General features: G+C 39.9%; 1 protein-coding gene across 1 annotated transcript in view; it reads left to right on the top strand.

Annotated features, from left to right (window-relative positions):
• shank3a (SH3 and multiple ankyrin repeat domains 3a) overlaps nt 1-20,272 on the top strand; it is a 242,261-nt gene that overhangs the window by 38,363 nt on the left and 183,626 nt on the right. Inside the window, 1 exon segment of the mRNA XM_034215672.1 lies at nt 16,765-16,882. The gene's annotated coding sequence lies outside the window, so the exon portion shown is untranslated.

Here is a 20,272-nt window from a genome sequence, read left to right as displayed (position 1 = left end):
GTGTGTGTGTGTGTCCAGAAGGGTTGAGAGCTTGTGTATTTCTGCTGTTAATGATTTGCTCAAATGCAGATCAACTAAACGATCAATTTCATGTTTTGCTGAACGTTTTAGGACATTTCGCCTCTGTGTGAGTACGTTAAATTGTCGGGTAAAGCTTTGCTCTGTGTCTCTCTCAGAAATGCTGAAGGGTCTCCATGGTTACCAGCAGTTATGCCTCTCTCGCTTACATTCGAAAAACTCCCTTGTGGGTCAATCTACAAAAAACTCTTTCTGATACACTCATCTAAAATACAACATATATCTTTTTTACTGCCTGTACCACTATAACATATTGCATGCAGTGTTTGGGGATTTTTGGCATCACGGAGTCTCAACCAGCCAAGTACTTGTGCGAAGTATTATTTTATTCACTGCTGTCAAAGGTCCAGTTGAGGCAAAATACCAAAAATAATTATGATTTTAAAGGCCAAATGACCCAATGATATTACTTTCTGACAGTTTTGCACTTTCTGTGGATGCATGCAGACATAACGAGTAACGGATACATTTTCTATGATTGAAGGATCCATAGAAAGCTTGACTCATCCATCTGTTTGCTCTGATTCACAAAACACACACACATAAGCAACATGCCAAAGAAAACATGGGGAGGGACAGCTGATAATTGGCATTTTCTCTTTCATGAGCAAGTGTTTGTTTTTATGTCAATTAACAAAACAAGGGTTCAGCTTAATGAGGCTAATGAGGGAGCACCTCATTTGGCTCTGCTAGTTTAACAATCTGTCACACACACACACACACACACACACACACACACACACACACACACACACACACCACACACACACACACACACACACACACACACACACACACACACACACACACACACACACACGCACACTTTCAAATCAAGAGTGTGAAAGTAATAATGTTTTATAAAACAGTGAGTTGATGAAGTTTGACTAAAAATTGAAATCATATTTGAATTTTTATGATTTGCCTGAACGAATATATAAACTTAAAATTGACAGATCACATTTTTGAATTATTATATATAATAGACACTTCTTTTAGGCCAAAACATATACATTTTATAAGCATTGCAATCCACCTAGTCAGACCTATCCACTTGATTATTTAAATTATTAATCAGTCCAACTCATCATAACTAATAATGACTGTAATCAGAGTCGGTTTCATGGCCAGTGATGAGTACACTCCATTTCCATTATCATCTTCATGGGTATGGTTGTCTGTGCAATCTACCCCATAGTGATGCGCTGAAGTTTGAGGATGCTGATAAGGATAATCAGCATTAGTACTGGTGAAGAGCGATAAAGTGTGAGAGAGAGAGAGAGAGAGACAGTCCATTTTGTGTGCATACGTGAATTTCAATGTGTTTGATTTTGTGTTAGCATGCATGTTAGCCTTGTTTATTGGCTCTTTTGACAGCCGTGTCAGAGTTAGTTCAGTTCAGCTCTTTCAGTGGTGGTAGGTTTGTTATGCAACAGTAAACACTCTTTATTTAGTAAATGCTCCAGTAAGAGCTGGTAAAAAAGAGTTCAACTCAGAATATAAAACAGAATTATCTCCATCAGTCCAAATCCAATTCAGGTAGGACACAGAGGGGTTTATTCATCTCTATCTGCTCGGGGAGACCTCTCTTCATTTCCATTTGGCCCTTTTAACCAACGTTTTGCTTCTAATTTATATGTAAAGAATATTTGGGCTGGTCATCTGGAGGAATACAAATGATTCAACTCCCGGGATTTTATTTGATGTCTATTTTAAGTTTCACTAAATGGTCAATCATCTTTATAATGCAGTTTCCATTTGTTTTAAACAAAGTGGCATACAATCTAATTTACTTCTGTAGGGCAAAACTACTTTTCTTGACAAAGAGAAATGTTTGAACTACAGATTGATTCCTCTTTTAATAACTTAATGAGAAATGTGGGATCTGACTAGACGTTTATAATACAATAGACTTTTTCTGTCGGGCTATTTTTGAGGATTTTTAATTAACTAAAGCCGACAAGGAACCACCATCCTTAATTGTCTCCGCCTATCTTATCTGTAATACACCTCAAAATTGTTAAAAGTCTCTTCAAGCTGGGTAGCTCTGTGGTATTTGCAAAACCCACAACCTTTTAAATGAGTGTCCTTCACTAATGACTAACCATATTCCCAGGTTGCTACAGCTATTTGCAAAGCAAATCCTTGATGGTGGGTTAGAGACTGAAGCCCAGTCAAATGTGCGATAGCAGGTGTTCCAGGTTGTAGTCATGGTGGTTTGTTTTTGCCTCTCTGTTTGATTACTGTTTCTGTGTTCCACATGCTTGAACACTCTGCCGCACAGCAGCGCAGGCTATCTATCTTTTCGCACAACATGCACACACTCATCCACCAACAGAGACAAACACACACACAGTGAAACAAAGTACAGTCCAATTTTTTTTTTTACCACCAGCTGTTCACACCCATCAAAACTGGCTAATAAATACTGCACTGCGTCTAAAAAAAAGGTGGACACACAATAGATTCTCTTTAACATTAATTAATTCAACCAACTGACATATAAATATGAACCTAACTGACACCCTAGATGGGACAAAATGTGGCTGTTTAAACATTGACATACACCCCAGGTCAGTACATGGTTTACCTGGCCCCTGTGGCCCCACAGCAACCGTTTGAGAGGGGACACTTTTTCTAGTTCTGACCTTCATTTATCAGGTTGTTCATTCACCCGGGACTCCACAGGGTCCAGCCTGGCAGCAGGGATGTGGGAACAGTTGATGATGGATTAACAGAGAAAGACACGAGGATTGGTTTAAAGCCAGGAGATGAACTCTCATATTTGGTTCGTTATGCTTCCCTCCCGAAACCCTCGCTTCCTCTTCTGCCCACTTTCCCGCTGGCTAACTCATACCTCAGGCCATCTGTTATTTTCTCAAATTGTATGTAACCTCTTATTTATATGTATCAACATTTTATCAACATCCATAACCACATATCCTAACACATCCGTAGCCCTATCAGCCTGTGGCAATCTTTTTATTAGACTGTTTATTTCTGTGTTTCCTTTCTATTATCTGTCCAATTTCCCCCCCATCTTCACAAACAATTAATCAAGCTCCTCCTGCCAGATGCAAGTCATCTATCTCTTTCTTCACTCTTCTCTCGCTCATCTGCATGCTGGTCTCTGTTTACGCTCTCTGTCTCTTTCTCTTTTCATTAAATCTTTCTCTCGGTTTGTCTCTTCAGCGGCTGTGTGTGGAATATAAACTTCACAGAGAGAGGATGTCATGTGATATCGTGTTTCCCCTGTTTAGTGTGATCAACGTGTCTAACGTGCACATGCTGGTTGTACTGAGCCTGGCAACAGCTGATCAATACCCTTAGTATAGAAACTCATCACGAGCCGCATCACTCTCAGTACGTATGTGCTTGCAGATCAATAATAATGATCGCACTTCATTTATATCTACAGCCCATTCACAAAAAATACTGGAAACAGTAAAAAAACTCAATAAGTCTGCTTTTATATGTAGATGACAGCTAGAGTGCCCTAGTAGGTCCTCTCTTTTTTATCAATTTTGATAATCTAAAAACCTTAATTGAATAATAATTTGTTTGGACTCAATGGGAATCTTTCAATTTGAGTGTGGTTTTACACAACATCAATTACATCAATAACAATCACGTCCATAACAACATAATAAGATTGAAACATTCAATCACAATGATTGAGACAGCCAATCACAATAGAAAAATCATCTTTCGCCAGTGTTTGGAGCACCTTTTGTGAAAGCATAATAATGAACACATGTAAAATCACAGATACATAACAGCAACAAATGTTTTTAAACTAATATGTTTTAACATTTAATCATTAGTTAATCTCACTTATCAAACTATAAAATCGAAACCAGCTTGCAGCTTGAAGATTTACTTCAAGGCAATATCTAGTCAAAAGCATTTAAAAATCAGGATCATAAGAGAACCAGTTAAGGTATACAATTCACACTGGTGATCTAATATCAATCTGTAATCTCCAAAATTGCAGTGTCTTCAATTTAGGATTATATTTACGTTATCTTCATTAAATATGAAATCAAAAGACTATGGCATGATAACATAATTACATTACTTAAACTATCAATCCTTATGTCATTTCAAAATCTGAAGGGAAAAGTTCAACAATTCCCAAAATGTTTAACAATCTGAAAAGGAAAAGTTTGGCAAATATTCAAAGACTTTTGTAAAAACCTGGAAAGGAAGGATTAAACATTCCTAAAACCTTAATTCATACATTTGTAAATGCTACCACTGATCTATACCAAATTAAGTCTATCACTTATTCTTATTAGCCATACTTACCTGAACATCTACTTATGGTACTTGGAAAGGGTTCTTCTGTGTTTATCTAATGTTGAATAATATAGAATATCAATTTCTTTCAGTTATACTTCTCTAATTTGAGTATCAAATATGCTACACAATTGTTATATGAATTATTATAAATATTTGTTTTGGGCCAAAACTGAAATGAATCCAGTACTTGAAACATCCTTTTAGGTCTGTCTGTGCATGGGTAATACATTAAAGAGTAGTGTTGTTAAGCCTGATTGCTGGATGATTAAGGTTATTAACATTATCTGTGATAATAGTAGAAACACCTTATTATTCAATACCTTGTATTCTGAAAATATTAATTAATTAATTTTGTTTAGTGCGAAAGTTTAATCTGATCTGACAAAAATATATTAATCACCACTATTTAACACATGTCTGGTCATTTGAAATATAAAAAACAATCATTAATTGTACATCTGTAAACATCTGGTCATTCAATTCAAAGTTCATCTTGAATTGAAACGAGAGCTGGAAGAACATGTCCGCCAGTCTTCCTGACTCGATCTCCTCCTCTCTTTATGACACAGAGTGTCTGGTGTGTAAAGGCATCCTGATACTGTAGATTAGCACTGAGGTGCTGATTGACTTAAACTCTTCTTCATCAAAGTGCCATATTTCAACCCCCCAATTGCTCTGCTTTTGTGTGGCCCATTCAGTGAGCACTGTAGTTAATCCTCCAGTGAAACGATGGCTCATCTGCCTGTATTCCTTCTGCTATCATTGTTGAAAGCAGTGCAACTGCGTATTCCTAGTGATGCATCCAGGTGTGATGGGAAAGGTTAGGAAGACATCAAAACTGCTCCAAGAAACATGGAACCTTGTATTATAGAAGCCTCTGAAGCCCTCGCTCGTCCTGCAGGGTTGTCTGCTTTAGCCCCCCGAGCAGAAAGGTGAGGAGAAGAACCCCCTCTCAGCAGAAAGGTGAAGAGAATAATCCTCTCATCAGAAAGTTGAAGATTAGAATCCTCTCATCTCGAACGACCTCGTGCTTCCTTGCACGTGGCTGGGGGGTGCTCTCTGCACCCGGAGAGTGTGAACCTTTCTCTCTGACCCTTGGCCTTGAGAGCTGTCCGAGTTATCGGCACAACACCTGATGGGGATGTTTTTCTGAGAGATGACGATTCAAAGTAATGGATTAGCACATTATCATTTAATTACAAAAATAGGATAGGCCCATCAGATTGCTTTGGGAGCCTTCCTGACACATGCACATTATCATTTAACATGCAAGAATCATATACTCATCAGTCCATAGCAGATTAATGTTATTGTAAATTAAAGGTGAGCTAGTCCCTGTGGATATAACCCCTTCCCAATTATTCTAAATGTTATATTAATTCACCATTTACCGTTTGATAAAAATATTAGTTTATCAGAATTAAATGTTCTCTTTCATAAAACATAGGTTTGAGAAATAAATTACCCAATAATAAATTACTCAATATAATTGATTCTTCCCTCCCTTTTCTTACGTTACATATGAAATAATAACTCAGGAGTCTATTTAAGCATGGTATAGTTTATAATCTATTAATCGAGAAGACTCAGTATCACCTGTGTGCAGCTCACAAAAAATAATTGTGAGAAACATATATTAAGCAGGAAATTGATACATTTGTTAAAAAACAAAGCATATCTGATTTGGGAGGAAAAGCTTCATCCCCTTAACATCTGACGTATTACTGAAGGCATAGCATGAATGATAGTGGGTGTCATTACTGAGAAATGTCAAACAAAATCCAAACCTTACATTTGAAAACAGGTTTGCATTCCTCCACTTAAGGTGACGTTATCATTGGAAACAATAAAAGATAATTGTTTTGATGTAGAATCTATACATTGAATCGTTAGAGCAGAACAGAATGGTTGTATTGTAGCCTGAATTTCGTGCAGCCTTTAGTTTTACTAGGTGGAAACATTGTTTATGTAATGTGAATGTAGAACTAGACAGTAAGAGACATTAGGCCTATTTTAACAATAGTAGGGGCTTTTATCAGCTTGCCAACATACAGGCATCCTCTGCATAGCAGTATGCATAGCCTTAAAAAAAAAAAACATACTCTGTGGTAACGAGTAATCAAATGCCCTGAGTGAAGCCGTTAGTCTCATCTGACTGACCCAAGGGTTGGTGCTGGTGTGACAGGGAGGCTTCCAAGTGTTTAAAGCAGATGTCATGCTTTCAGTTCATGGCTTGGTGGGGGGGAGCAGACCCACGTGAGACAGTATCAATGGCTGTAATGTTTCTATGCCTCCTGAGTCTTTGGAGGAGGAGGAGGAGGAGGAGGAGGAGGAGGAGGAGGAGGAGGAGGAGGAGGAGGAGGAGGAGGAGGAGGAGGAGGAGGAGGAGGAGGAGGAGGAGGAGGAGGAGGAGGAGGAGGAGGAGGAGGAGGAGGAGGAGGAGGGGGGTCATTCTCTCTGGGAGCAGGAAATGGTGTCCATTCTCGGACCAGACCATTAATGTCATTGCATGTAGAGCAGCCATAGCATCTCTGTGACTGCACTCAGCCGGACTGTAGCAGGGTAGAACTGGGTGACTTTTAGTGAAGCCTTCCAAAGCCATAGACAAAATGGAACCACGTACTAACAAGGGACACAAGGTCATCAATGTCTCTCTTTACCTTCGGCCTAATTGTAAACAGTGCTTGAATTGGAATGAAAAAGGTGCCAGTACTCTAAAATCAGCAACTTTTTCAAGTCAATTTTATATATACAGCCCACAAACAAGAATTTGGCTACTATAATGCTGGTGGGTTTGTCTCTTTACTACTGTATATTTTAGAAAGGTTCACTGTACTTAACATTTTTTATGATAGGCAGCGGATATGGCTAAAGCTCAGTAAGGTCAATATTAACTGAAAATATAGCAATCAAAGTCTAGATCTTCTGCTGAAGACACATGAAGCAGAGACCTTTCAGGTGAGAGCCCCTCTGGTGGTGTTCAACATTAATGACAAGGAAACAAAGCTCTGGTCAGAAGCATTTTTTATAAAAAGCTTTAACAAAATTAAGTATTTCTGTACATTTTGAATGCAATCTAACTTTCCAACTCAGAAAACGAAAAACAAAAAAGTGCCAAAAGTCTTCTCACATGGCTGAGCTGCTTTGCAATATACTTCACCACTGAAGAATACAAATATGTATAAAGTAAACTATGATGCAATCTAACTTTCCAACTCAGAAAAATGATAAAGAGCATGAACAAAGAACATGTAAAAACAAATGCAAAATTTGCACAATCTAAAATGAGAAACTGTAACTGCAAGTAACAAAGTCTGAGCCATGGTAAAGAGTTACATTGAACACCAAGCTGATCAGATAACTCCCTGGTTGGTCTGAAGTCCTTCTATCTCCAGGATCTGTACAAATCGGCACATTATGCCAAAAGTCTTCTCACTGGGTGAGCTGCTTTGCAATATACTTCACATTGTTAGAAAAGGCTCCAGAAGGCCTTGGGGACATCAGTATCAGGGGCTGGAGCTGGACAGGCTCTTTCATCAGCACTTCTCCTTCCCTTTGCCAGCCAGGACCTCACATACTGTTCCGGATTGAACTGTCCTAGTGATGGTCCATTACATTTAATGAAAACCAGGCTGGACAGTCGGCTGACAGAGAGAGCATTCCTTTTTGCAGTAAGGATATCGTTCATGCAGCTGAATGCCCGCTCACACTCACTAGTGGAGACAGCGATGGTTCGGACTGCTTTCAGTAGAGGCTCCATGGCAGCAGGTGTACGGGATGCCCTGGTTTCCTTGTATTCGCGAAAGCCCTGAACAGTCTCTCTTCTGTCCACTTTCAGCACTTCGCACAAACGTAGCACCTCTACGTCCCCATACTGTACGTCTAACTCCTCTTCAGGCCAACTTCCAGGATGGATAACTTTCATGTCCTGGATTAGCTGATTGTCCCGGGCCTCCCGGCCATGTAATGGAATTTCTCTTGTGCTGACATGAGAGGAGGTTGTGGAAGTCATTCTGTGTCTCAGATTCTCTACCATACTGCGGAAAAACTGACCTGCATGAATCTGTACAAGCCTGCCATTCTCACGCAGGGCAACACCCTTGAAGGACTTCTCAGCTAGAGCTGTATGAACTGTAGTCATGTGTGGGCCAGGCATGGTGCCCATGGATTCAAAAACTCGTATTTCTCGAGTTAAGAGCCTATCTGCTGTAGGCAGTGTCATCTCTCTTTTTTGGAGTTGCCGAGAGAGGTCGCTGAGCTCTGTGAGCGCATCGTACATCAGTCCCAGATTGCTGACAAACGTTGCAGATGTGAGCACATCATCCAGGCTCTTGTACTTTGCTCTGTCTCTGGAATCCCTGCTCGTGTCGTTTGCAGCATTTGTGAAGTGATCAGGAAGCACTCGGTAGTTTTCCCAGACTGCTCTGACGCTCCTTTCACTTGAAGCCACCCAGCGGATGGACAAAACACGCCCTATCACCAGGAGACGCTGTCCGACTGCTTGCGCACACTGCGCTAACTGCCTCTGATTTTTGGGGGAGGCATGGAACAAGGAATAGAGTTTGTCAAAAAAGATCTGGAAATGATTGAGCCCTGAGACCTCCTTGACCACATCCCCAACTGCCAGCTCTAGACGATGATTGGAGCAGTGCCACACAAACAGGCTTGGGAATTTACTACACAACTGGGTAGCAACGCCTGTTCTCTTCCCTAGCATGACTGAAGCCCCATCACATGCAAAAGAAACGAAACACTGACCTAAAAAGTCCTCGTTAAAATCTCTTCCAAGACACTCCATTAACGCCTTTGTGATGTCATCAGCCGTTGTTCCATCCAACTCGATCAGCTCCCAAAAAAACGTTTCGGGCTCAGCATCAGCTAATGCTGAGCGAAGACACACAACAAGCACCGTTTTACCACTAATAGTGGTAGATTCATCGACCAAAACACAGAGTTTTCTTTGGTTTTCTGTAATGTCTTTTGCCATTTTTTTCTTCAGCTCATGAGCTATGTGGTCGATGATTTCGCCACAGGTTTTATTGGAGTGCAAAACCCTGCCCACGTTCAGCCCATTCAGTTTCTGTACATTCAAATCAATTGGCATGTCTGTGAATGGCCGGCTATGTTTGCCAATTGTATATGCCGTTCGAAAAACTCTGATAGTGGTGTCTAATTCAGATTTATGCATAGACTGCACTTGATGTTGAATAGTTTCACGTGAAGCAGATGTAAGGATGTCAGCAGCTTTTACATGGGCTTATGATTCTTTATGTTCTTTGATTTTTTTTTCTCAGGCTAGCTTGTTGTTTGCCCTTGTCAACACCGAAATGAGACACTGCACACTCACCCCATTCAGTTGACAGTTTCAGTCCTTGTCCAGTGTGTATTCCCAAAGATTTGACATCTCTGCATATCCGACATCCTAGCTTCTTATCTTTAAGAAGGAGCCATGCATTGGTCTTGCAAAAATATTGCACCTGGTCCGTTGTCCAGCAGTCAGGTGCATCGCTTTGCCCGGTGTTGGTGGTGGCAGTTGCGCCAGCAGCAGCTAACGTTAGAGGCTCTGGAGGAGGCGGCGGAGCTAGTGCTAATGCTAATGCACTAGAACTTGGAGCAGGAGGATCAACCAAAGAAAGCTCCCCATCAGACACAATTTCCAACACAGGCACAGCATTCTCTGTATTTGAAGTTTCTTCCGGCGACAACCGCTGTCTTTTTGCACTTTTATTAATCCAAGCTAACATTTTAGAAATGCTAATTTGTGACGTGACTTGCTTTCCTTCTCTCGGGGCGTGCCTGCTCTGTTCTATCACTCTACATAGCCACCCACTGGGTGGGAGTTGCACTGCATAAACACAACACACGTGCATCTAGGTATGTAAATTGTAAAGCATTAAAACATGGTTTTACTAACAGTTTTCAGTATGTTGTTACTTCGGCATTATTATTATTATTATTATTATTTTGAAACGTGTATTACTATTAAATCACGGTCAAATAGGTTAATTTTGACATAGTAGTTTCCACCACAGTATTTACATGGAGAAGATAAGCCCCGCCCCCTCTCCAGCACGTTCTGTTTGAATGACAGGAGTAAACAGCTGACAGCCGCTGTGAAACTCCAGCGGTTAGAGCGATGAGAATGTCCGTTCGGCACCTCATGACGCATCTACTGAGTACCGGGCGGCTGTATATATATATATGGATGTATAATAAGAACGGCGGGAGAGTGTTGAGTACTGGCACGGTGCATGAGTACCGGAGTACCGCCAGCATGCCGGGTACTGAGCAAGAAGTGCCGGTACTCCATGGGTCAGAACCAGAAGTGCCGGTACTGCGTACCGGTGAGTACCGGCCCAATTCCAGCACTGATTGTAAAACAAATTAGTGTAAAAAATGTGGAACACTAATCCATCATCATGTGAAATTTAGAGTTAATTTAAATAATTACTTACGGGTTGAAGTCAAATTAACATTAGAACTAAAGTCAGTCAAAATTGGACTTGCACCGATCAGAATCTAATCAATACACAATTTTCCCAGCTCTGTAATGAAAAGGATAACAAGATTAGATACATTACAGGAGTGTTAAAAACACCCAAACATGCACACTTATCTTATTCTAGAAGAGATTAGAGGACAGGTCTAATGTTGTGAACAAAATTATCAAGTCAAAGTTACTTTAGCTTATGTACCCAATTTAATAATTAATCTTGAATTACTAATAACTCTAAAGAAGGTAACAATTTACAATGTGGATAAGGTGAACACTTATCGTGTGTGTGTGTGTGTGTGTGTGTGTGTGTGTGTGTGTGTGTGTGTGTGTGTGTGTGTGTGTGTGTGTGTGTGTGTGTGTGTGTGTGTGTGTGTGTGTGTGTGTGTGTGTGTGTGTGTGTGTGGCTTCAATACTTTCTTTATGGTATTTAAATTGGGCTCAAGTAGAACCTTTACATGGATTTGGCTTGCAGCACAAAGTGATACTGATCTTTGTCTGTTATGATTTGGAAGTCTCATGATTTAAATGCCTGTGAAGGAGAGGCCCTTGGAAAACAACGTCTATTTTTCTCCAAATTACTTATTTTAAAGAGATTGCAACATTAGACTTTAAATAATTGCTCAATTAATTTAACACATTTATTATGCACACAATAAAAAAACGACAACAAATATGTGTGAGTAAAAGCTAGGCACAGACTGTGACTTTCTCCCTCTCAGTTTGCACTCCACCAGCAAAACAGATATGGGAGAGGTATTTACACACACACCCCGCGCTGCAGCTGGAGCTGTGTTTAAAGAGGTCTGGCTGCTTCTTCTAACTGCTAGTGTTGGCCGCTGAAACCCCTGAAATTCGAGAGGGCAGTGGAGGTGTCCTGAGAGTGGAGGTCTGCACCGGAACTGTCCTGAGAGTGGAGGTCTGCAGGCAGGCTCCCATGTGAAATTCGGCGATTTGTCCAATACAAATCTTTACATTGCTTTCACACAGAAGTTCCACTTTACTGATGCCCTTCTTTAGGGTTTCTCCGAACATGAGCTGTGTATGCTTGTATGGCACTTCCGTCCCGAGCAGCATACACAGATAGAATCAGCCAGGACAAAGTCCCCAGACACTGATTCCCTGGGCGTTCCAAGCCTCAAATGTTCATTAACCAAAAACGAAACACAGCCGCTCAGTTTCACAGGTAATTTTAGGATACCGTCAATCACAGATTCTGGTAAGGCAATGTCCAAATGTGGATTTGAAATTACACTTGCCGGTTCTGAAGATGTGTTGGTATCCTGCCGACAACGCCAATTGTGGGGGAAACTTCTGAAGCAATTGGAGTCAGGACTCGAGAGACACGAGGAGAGCTGGAGCTTTGATGGCAAACACTGACGGTTTATTTGGAGCTTCGGCCGGAGAATTCACAAGACATATCACGAGCCATGAGTTGACCACAGGTTGACCACAGGTTGAGATGCCACATCAATTCTGAAGAACCCTCCTGTAGCTCGAGGTTTTAACTAGTTCAGAGTGTAATAATCAACATTCTTCAATAGACTAAACAGCTGAGGACACTGAATCACATTTGTTGTCGCTTATGGCTCGGGGTCATCTACACCCCGAGAAGGATGTGTTCCAGGTGTCCCACAACAATAACTATCTCTCACCGAGAGTTGCCCCGCCATAAACTGGTAACAACAAAAAAATGCTTGGGCAGCCCCTCCTTATAATAATAATAATAATAATCCTTATATTTATTATAGCGCTTTATCAAAGACTCTCAAAGCGCTTTACAAATACACATTACACATACAGATCATACATGTAATGGTCATCTACTGTGGACAATACCCACCTTATGGGAGATAACGGCTGATCAAGGTTGGTCAGCTGCGTCAGAGGGCAAAATGTAAACATGTAGGGCGAAATTATTCTCTGACATAAATGACACTCATTTTCCTGAATATTGTTATTATTTGACAGCGTACAAATAGAGGGAAAGGCACAGTCTATTACCCTAATGGCAATGAAAGGGTAGCCCCTCCATTAAAACACACACAACATTAACCCAAACTAATGACTGCTTGGTGCTTATAGTTTTAATCATAAGTGCCTAAGAAACAGGGCTTTTTGTTTATTAATAATTAGAATTTATTAAAACTTTCACAACAACTGAAAGTTGTCCTAAGAATCATGTGTGGGATATCATCTGAATAACTTTGCTGAATTAACTGTGAAACGCCTCTCACACCTTTTTTCTCAGCTTTTATTTTAGTCAGTGGTACATTTAGTCAGGTACAGGCTGTGTGGTTAAGGGTGCATTACGGTTGTTAAAAAATAAACATCAAACAATAATATCTTAAAAGACTATTTGTCTAAATAATTTCCAAAATGAAATTCCTAATGTCAGATGTTCTGTTGTCTCATACAAACTTCCATTTGATTAATTAATTTACCATGTTTGATTAAGTGCTTTCGCCTTTCTCCGTCCATGTAACTTGAGTATTCTATAGAGTGGGTTTTCAGCATTTTATTTACTCTTTTTTTATTTCCTTACTCAGGGCCTTTTTTGCCACCACACTTTTACCTCTTGCTGCCTCCACTACTTTCCTGTCGTTTTCTAATGCTGTAAAAGGGCTTTTCCAGCGCTTGCCTGGCAACAGTCCAGAAGAGGTCCTGAGAGATGGCAGAGAAACAACCGGGGAATAGAGAGGAAGGAGACTTGAGGGGTTGCGGTGGAATGTTTGTCTGCCCAAAGGGTTGCGCCTGCCAAGGCGGCACAGAGGAGGGTTTTGTTTGTGTGTTTGTGTTAGTGGTCCCATGTGTCTTAGTGGCCAGCAAAGGACCAGTTTGCCACATCTCACATCTATGTTGAGGTTTTGCTGCCAAGGCTAACAGTGGGGCCACACAGCCATCTGTCTCCATACACTGACCCACCGGTTAGCAGCCACCAGCTCAGAGAGCCAACGTCTCCCCTCTGCTGCCTCGTGAAGCCAGAGTTCAACTGAGCATGATACGCTAATAAATGACAGTGCGTTTCAATCATTTCAATTAGCCATTTATAAGGACATTGTGCTTCTGTATTTATAGCGTTTAAACAGCATCATATTCTCTTACAGCCCACCTCATTGCAGGCTGCCTTCAGACCCAGGGAGAATTATAATCAAAGGAAGAATCAAAGCCCATCCTTTATATGTGACCCTTTCATAACCCTCGGACCACATCTCTTAGTTAAGGTCAGTTATGCTCATTGTTCTGCTCTGGTTGTCAAGAAGAATAGATAATGGCATTGGCCTTTTTCTTCTGGGAGTGCAGGCCATTGTTTTCTACTGGGTGGTGCTAACTTCACAAACTTCACACTGCTTGTGAGTTCAATTTACTGGTTTGTGGGAGGACTGTGATGTCAAAGAAACATGTTATAAATGAGCATCTCTGGAATGTATAGTTGAATGAAATTCCTGGCTAATTTAATCCATAAGAACCCGGACCCATTTCTACTTTTGGGAAAATTAAGGGGAACATAATTTAGACGAAATAGACCACCTAGAACCCCCCCCCCCCCAAGTGTCAAATATCTGAAATGTGACATATATGTCACATTGGGCTTTAATGGTAAAATAACTCTTATTTTTAACTTAATTAATGAGGATTTTATGGTTTAAATTAGTTTGAACATTCTTTGAATTGAAGAATAAGACCATATTAACTCAATATAATTGAATCAGCTAAATTAACTGAGATGATCATCATAATATTTCTAATTGTGCATATAATGTCACTGGGTTTACTGTGACAGTTTAGGGTTAAAGTCCCAATGTGACACCAGTGTCACAGCGATGTTTGTCTCATTTGTTTCATATCAATTTGATCAATAATTGTTAAACAGGTTAAATGTAATAAAGGACATGTTATGTAAAATGGCTTGAATTTGACCTTTGGCAACAACAAAAAGCTTAGCACATGGACATCTTGGACATGTTTTTAAGAACACAAAATCAAAAGTCCTGGACCATGACCCACCAGACTGTTCAGTGTCACTTCATGAGATAAAATAAAGGCTAAAGCTGTTTAAGGAACTTTCCAGAACATTTAAAGTTCATGTGACACCCGTGTCAAGGTGGGTCCTTATGGGTTAAGATGATCAAAACTTTTTCTAAGGAATTGTTTTAATATTAGTTATTGTTTGATACGAAATTAAAAGTATGTGAACATAAGATATGATTACTCCTCCTTTTTCTTTGTTGATAAGAGGTATTTTGAAAGTTAAGGATACACACCACTAGGTGACACCTGGGACTTGCTGACCTTTGCATCAATTTAAAATGCATCTTCTGGCCCAGCATGTGTTCTCTTGTCTTAGTTTGTTGCTCTTATACACATGCACGCGCGCACGCACAACCATGCATACATTCATACACAGTAACCCATGATTTGTAATTTCAGAAGTATCACAGCCAATTTGTCATGAAAAAGGGTAGACAGTGCTTGAAAGTAGGATTGGGTGAATGTTCAACCCCTTTCCTTCTTTTTTCCCCCACTTGTGCTGTAAACACTATTTTCTGTTTTCCATTCAAGCTCTCAACTTGATACTATGATACAACGCTTTTAGGCTTATTCTTAAGGGGCTAGATGATTAGTCTTTTTCTAAGTCTCTTTCATCTGACATAAGGTTGAAGGAGGAGATAAATGCTGCGCTGTTGGGAATTGTAGTTATTTCACTTCGAGACCATATTTATTGCCCCTTTAAAGCAAACTTCCATAGGAAACAGTGAATTAATAGATACATTTGCTAACTTTATTTTGTATTATGTCAAACTCACCTACGATGTTACATTCTACATTTGTTTTTATACTCTAATGGGCACATAACACGAGGCTCAGAAACTATAGTCTGCTAAATGTTTGTGTGAAAAGATATACGTTTTTATACCTACACTTTTTGGCTCTAGAGATTCGGGTACATGTGACCCCAATCTAATAATTAAACAAGACCCGGGAAAAAATAAATAATACTGCTATAAAAACATTTTACATGATTTATATACTTTTTTAAAATATGATATGATGATGGGTTAGCGTTAGCCTACTAAATGTTGGCCACAAAGTAAAGTATGCAGCCGCTGGACATTTTCAAAATAAAAGTTTCCCATCCGTCTTTAATGGATATTTTCATTGAAAATGATCTTAATTTTGTTAAAAGTCTGAGGTTGACCAGTAGGAGTTAGCTCACCTCGTTTATCTGAGTGATTTTGGCTAGTCAGGAGTTACCGTCAACATCGACATGTGTCCAGGTAAAGCTGAAAATTCAGTGACAGACTAACTTAGTACTTTTACTTTGTAAACTTAATTTGTCCCAAAAGTCTGTAAATATTAGCCGTCATAAAGGACTTACGTTACGGTTGTTAACGTTCAGGTTAGCATGGACAAAAGAACTAGCACACCTATAAGAAAAATCATTTATTTTTAAGTTCTTTGTTTACGGTACTAAAGGGAAGCTAATTTTAACGTTGCAGTTAGCTATCTTGGAAGTTGAAATGGTGTCATGTCAAACACTGTGTAATTAATAACATTAACGAGGGCTGCATTACTGCAATGATTCTGGAGTTGCTCGTGCATGCTGGCTCGCTGTCATATCCAACTGGCAGATGAATAGAGCAAGGCCATAATTAATGTAATTAGTTACACCTCTGCCATGACATGTCAAAAATGAGACAGGAGGCCCTAACACAGTCACTAGCCTACTGTGTACCTCACATTGCAGTATGAGTATCTTATGGTAAATGCATTCATTTTACATGTATCTACTTTTCAATGAACAATAGTCTTAAATGTATAACACATCGACAAGTTATGAGCCTCGTTAAATTGATTGGAACATATTTTCTTCTTTTCTTTTTTACCAGCAACTTCTATCATAGGTTTCCTGTGATGTTGCAGCTGCAGACATCATGAAGCCTGTTGGGGTTGCATTGCCCCCACATTTCTCAGTTCCATCAAAGTAGCAGCCTAACTTCCAAAACTGTGAGTACATTCAACATTTTTCAGTTCATTCATTCAATCTTTTCTGTGGACTTTATTCGTTTATGCTTTGTATTGGTATATGTCTCTCTGACGTGTTGCTATATAAGTTAAAGTAATGTCAATGTTGAATAATGATAAATTGCATATAAATCACTGTTAAGTTTCAATACATCAAATGTGTATTAGTGGACATGTGATGACACTATCAATCACCGAAACAAAATAAGGGAACTATCTTTAATCTCAGGTTTAAATATGATGCTTGCTTCAACTGGATGCCAAAGACACTTCAGCTTCGAACACATCATCATTGGACTTTTGCAGGAAATACCCTGATGACACCCTATATGGCATTGTGATTAGGGGCCTCATTTATAAAGGGATATGCGCTCAAAAAATGGCGTACGCCAGTTTCTACGCAATGTTTGCGATTTATAAAATACTAACTTGACGGGAAAACGTGCGGTCCTCCACGCAAACTCTAACCCATGCGTACGCACTAAGCACAAAAACGGGAGAGACGAGAAACTGCGACACCGCGTTGGCAGAAGGAAGAATGGAGAGAAATATGTGGAAATAATACCATAAATAAAATGTTACCTCTCATTTATCATATGAACAATTCATTTTCAAACATTGATTAAAGCCAATCTTAAAATGATTAAACACACCTGTTTGAGACTCCTCAGTGCACACAAAAACATAACTTGGAGAAATAAATAAATACGGATATGTTATTTAAAACCACCTCGAATATGTTGTGTTAATGTTATGAAATGTTTTCTCATAAATGATGCGGTTTTGCATTTCTATAGGTTGTACGAGCATGATTTTATTTACTACCATGTTTAATCATGTTTTATGCCGTTTGCTAAGACTTGATAAGTCGCTCATAAAACACAGGAGGTATGGAAACTAAGAACACCATGTGGTAAATTGTACAGCTGATATAACACAACACATTAGTTGTATTTCCTTTAACTGGTGGATATAGAGTTGCTGCAGTGGAGACGCTGCATGCGCACAGCTGATCGACAGCTGGGACACAATCCACCAAATACGAAAACATAATTCAGATCCAGTCGCCATGACTCCACTCCGGAGGGATTCCCCGATCATTTCTTACAGTCTCTCAACAAGGGGGTGTCTCCTGTCTCCGGTACAAACACAAACCTTTTTCGGACCACTTATTTATTTATTTTGGTGACGATCCGACCTCCATGCTGCTACTCTGGTTCAAACTGCATCCACCAAACAATATGATTTATCTCAACCTCCCCAAAATAACCAAAATCTGACACGGTGTGAGATGTCTTTTTTAGCTGTTCTGTCGTCATTTCCTGCGATCTTCTTCATAAAGTCAGTCAAAATGAATGAATGAATGAATGGGCGTTTCTTTGACTATTTATAGGCAAATATGGGCGTTACGTGAAGCCCGCAAAAGCTGCACCGCATTTCGAGTCGATTGTGATTTATAAAGGGAAACCGGCGTAGGAAGTGCTGTACGCACTTTCCTCGCCGGTACGCAATGTTTGGTGAATCGGAAAATGTCGGAACATTTCTGTACCTATTTTTTGGATTGCTACTACGTAAGCAACCTTCCCACGTGAATCCTACGCACGGCGTTATAAATGAGGCCCCTGATGTTATTTCCTAATCCTGTCTGTACTGTGTTGTCACAACCCATACGAGTAAGAGTATTAGAGTACAATTTAGGAAGGCAGTCTTTCCATCCATGTCTTATTAAATGGCTCGGTGCTGTGCTCTGATATCTCATTTGGCATTCCCTCTGTCTGTGCACAGCCCTCGTTATCGTATTCCTATGGAGGGCACTGGCATTTGACATACACACACCAAAGACTCTAGCAGCATTGCAGATCAACTGCCTCTCACAGAATGACTCCTCCCTGTCTCGTTGTGTCTCTTCCTCTCATCCTGTCGCAGGTGATGCACCTTTGGGATTACTGACTGTCACATGCTTAAGAATTAATTGTGTCTGTGGTGATAGGAGTGTGTATCTGTGCGTGGCATTGGAGATGACAGTGAAGGCAAAAGGAGAGCATTTTGACACTTTAGTTTTTCTTTCATTTGTTTGAAACCCTTTCAATGACGGTTCTCAACAACATAAGCAGGTCATTGTCTCTGAAAGCATAGTGATGTTTGCAGAAGTTACAGCTTCTGCTCACCAGAAGATACTATTGGGTGCCGTGCAATTGCAACTGGGATATACTTATTTCTCTCTTAATAAGGACCTCTTTAATGTTTTCTGAAGAGCTCTTCTATCAGTTTTGGTGAAATATGTGTCCATTTAAATTCAGTGATAAGAACACATTGACAGTGAAAGTTTACAGAAAGGTAGAACATTTTGTTATGTTTTTATTAGTATTTACGCTAGCCCAATATGACTAAAAGCATGTTTGCTTCATAGAGCTTTACAATCTGTACAATTAACAAAACAATCTTTACATAAGTGCTCAGTTTGGATAAGAAATAACTTTAAAGTAATCCTTCAGCAGGAAAAAAGGTAAACCCTGGAACACCGGAGTCGGGAGGGAGGAATCCCAAACACACGGATTAGACAGCGTGAAAAATCCGTCAGGTGTAAAGACCAAATATAATGTGTGATGCACTGACTACCCTTTTCTGGGGCTTTAAACAGCATTTTAAATAAAAAAAATGTGGTCTCAATTTGCTCCGCTGTGATGGAGATAGATGAGTCGTCATATACTTAGTTTTGTTTGCAGTTATTTAAAGTTAGACTTTCAGCAACGTATGTTAATTCTAACCCATACAACTCGGCACCCCAGGAAGAGCAAGTCACATTTCTATCTTTGTTTAGTTATTGCTTACACCTGAATACATCTTATTTTGAAAGATCAGTGCTGATATTCAATCTACAGTACGTCTTTGATCCCCTTAGCCCACTCTTATTTTAGCCTCCTTCCTCCAAACAGTTGACCAGTTTTTCAAGGCAAGTTTATTTACATAGTATATAAAGTGCATTAAAAGTGTGTGTATGTGTGAGAATGGTTAGAGTTATTGCATTATGTGTGGTGGTTGAGCAGCCTGACGGCCCAGGGGTAGAAACTGTTTTTGAGTCTGTTTGTCCGTGACTTGAAGCTCCTGTATCTCCTCCCAGAAGGCGGAGAGAGAACAGTCTGTGACCTGGGTGAGAGCTGTCCTTTATAATTTTGTTAGCTCTGCTGAGGCAGCGGGAGGTGGAGATGTGTTCCAGAGAGCGCACACAAGGCAATTCAAAGTGCTTTACAAAAATGAAAGACATTAGGAGCATTAAGAAACATATTATAAAATGGCATTTAAAATCACTCATTTAAAAACAAAGATAATAAAACATGAATAACAAAGGTACATGAATACAAGTTACAGTGC

Source organism: Gymnodraco acuticeps, unplaced genomic scaffold, assembly GCF_902827175.1.
Source record: "Gymnodraco acuticeps unplaced genomic scaffold, fGymAcu1.1, whole genome shotgun sequence".
In the NCBI taxonomy this organism is placed as follows: Eukaryota; Metazoa; Chordata; class Actinopteri; order Perciformes; family Bathydraconidae; genus Gymnodraco; species Gymnodraco acuticeps.
The sequence above is the reverse complement of the archived record's forward strand: the minus strand, read 5'-3'. Positions and strand labels throughout refer to the sequence as shown.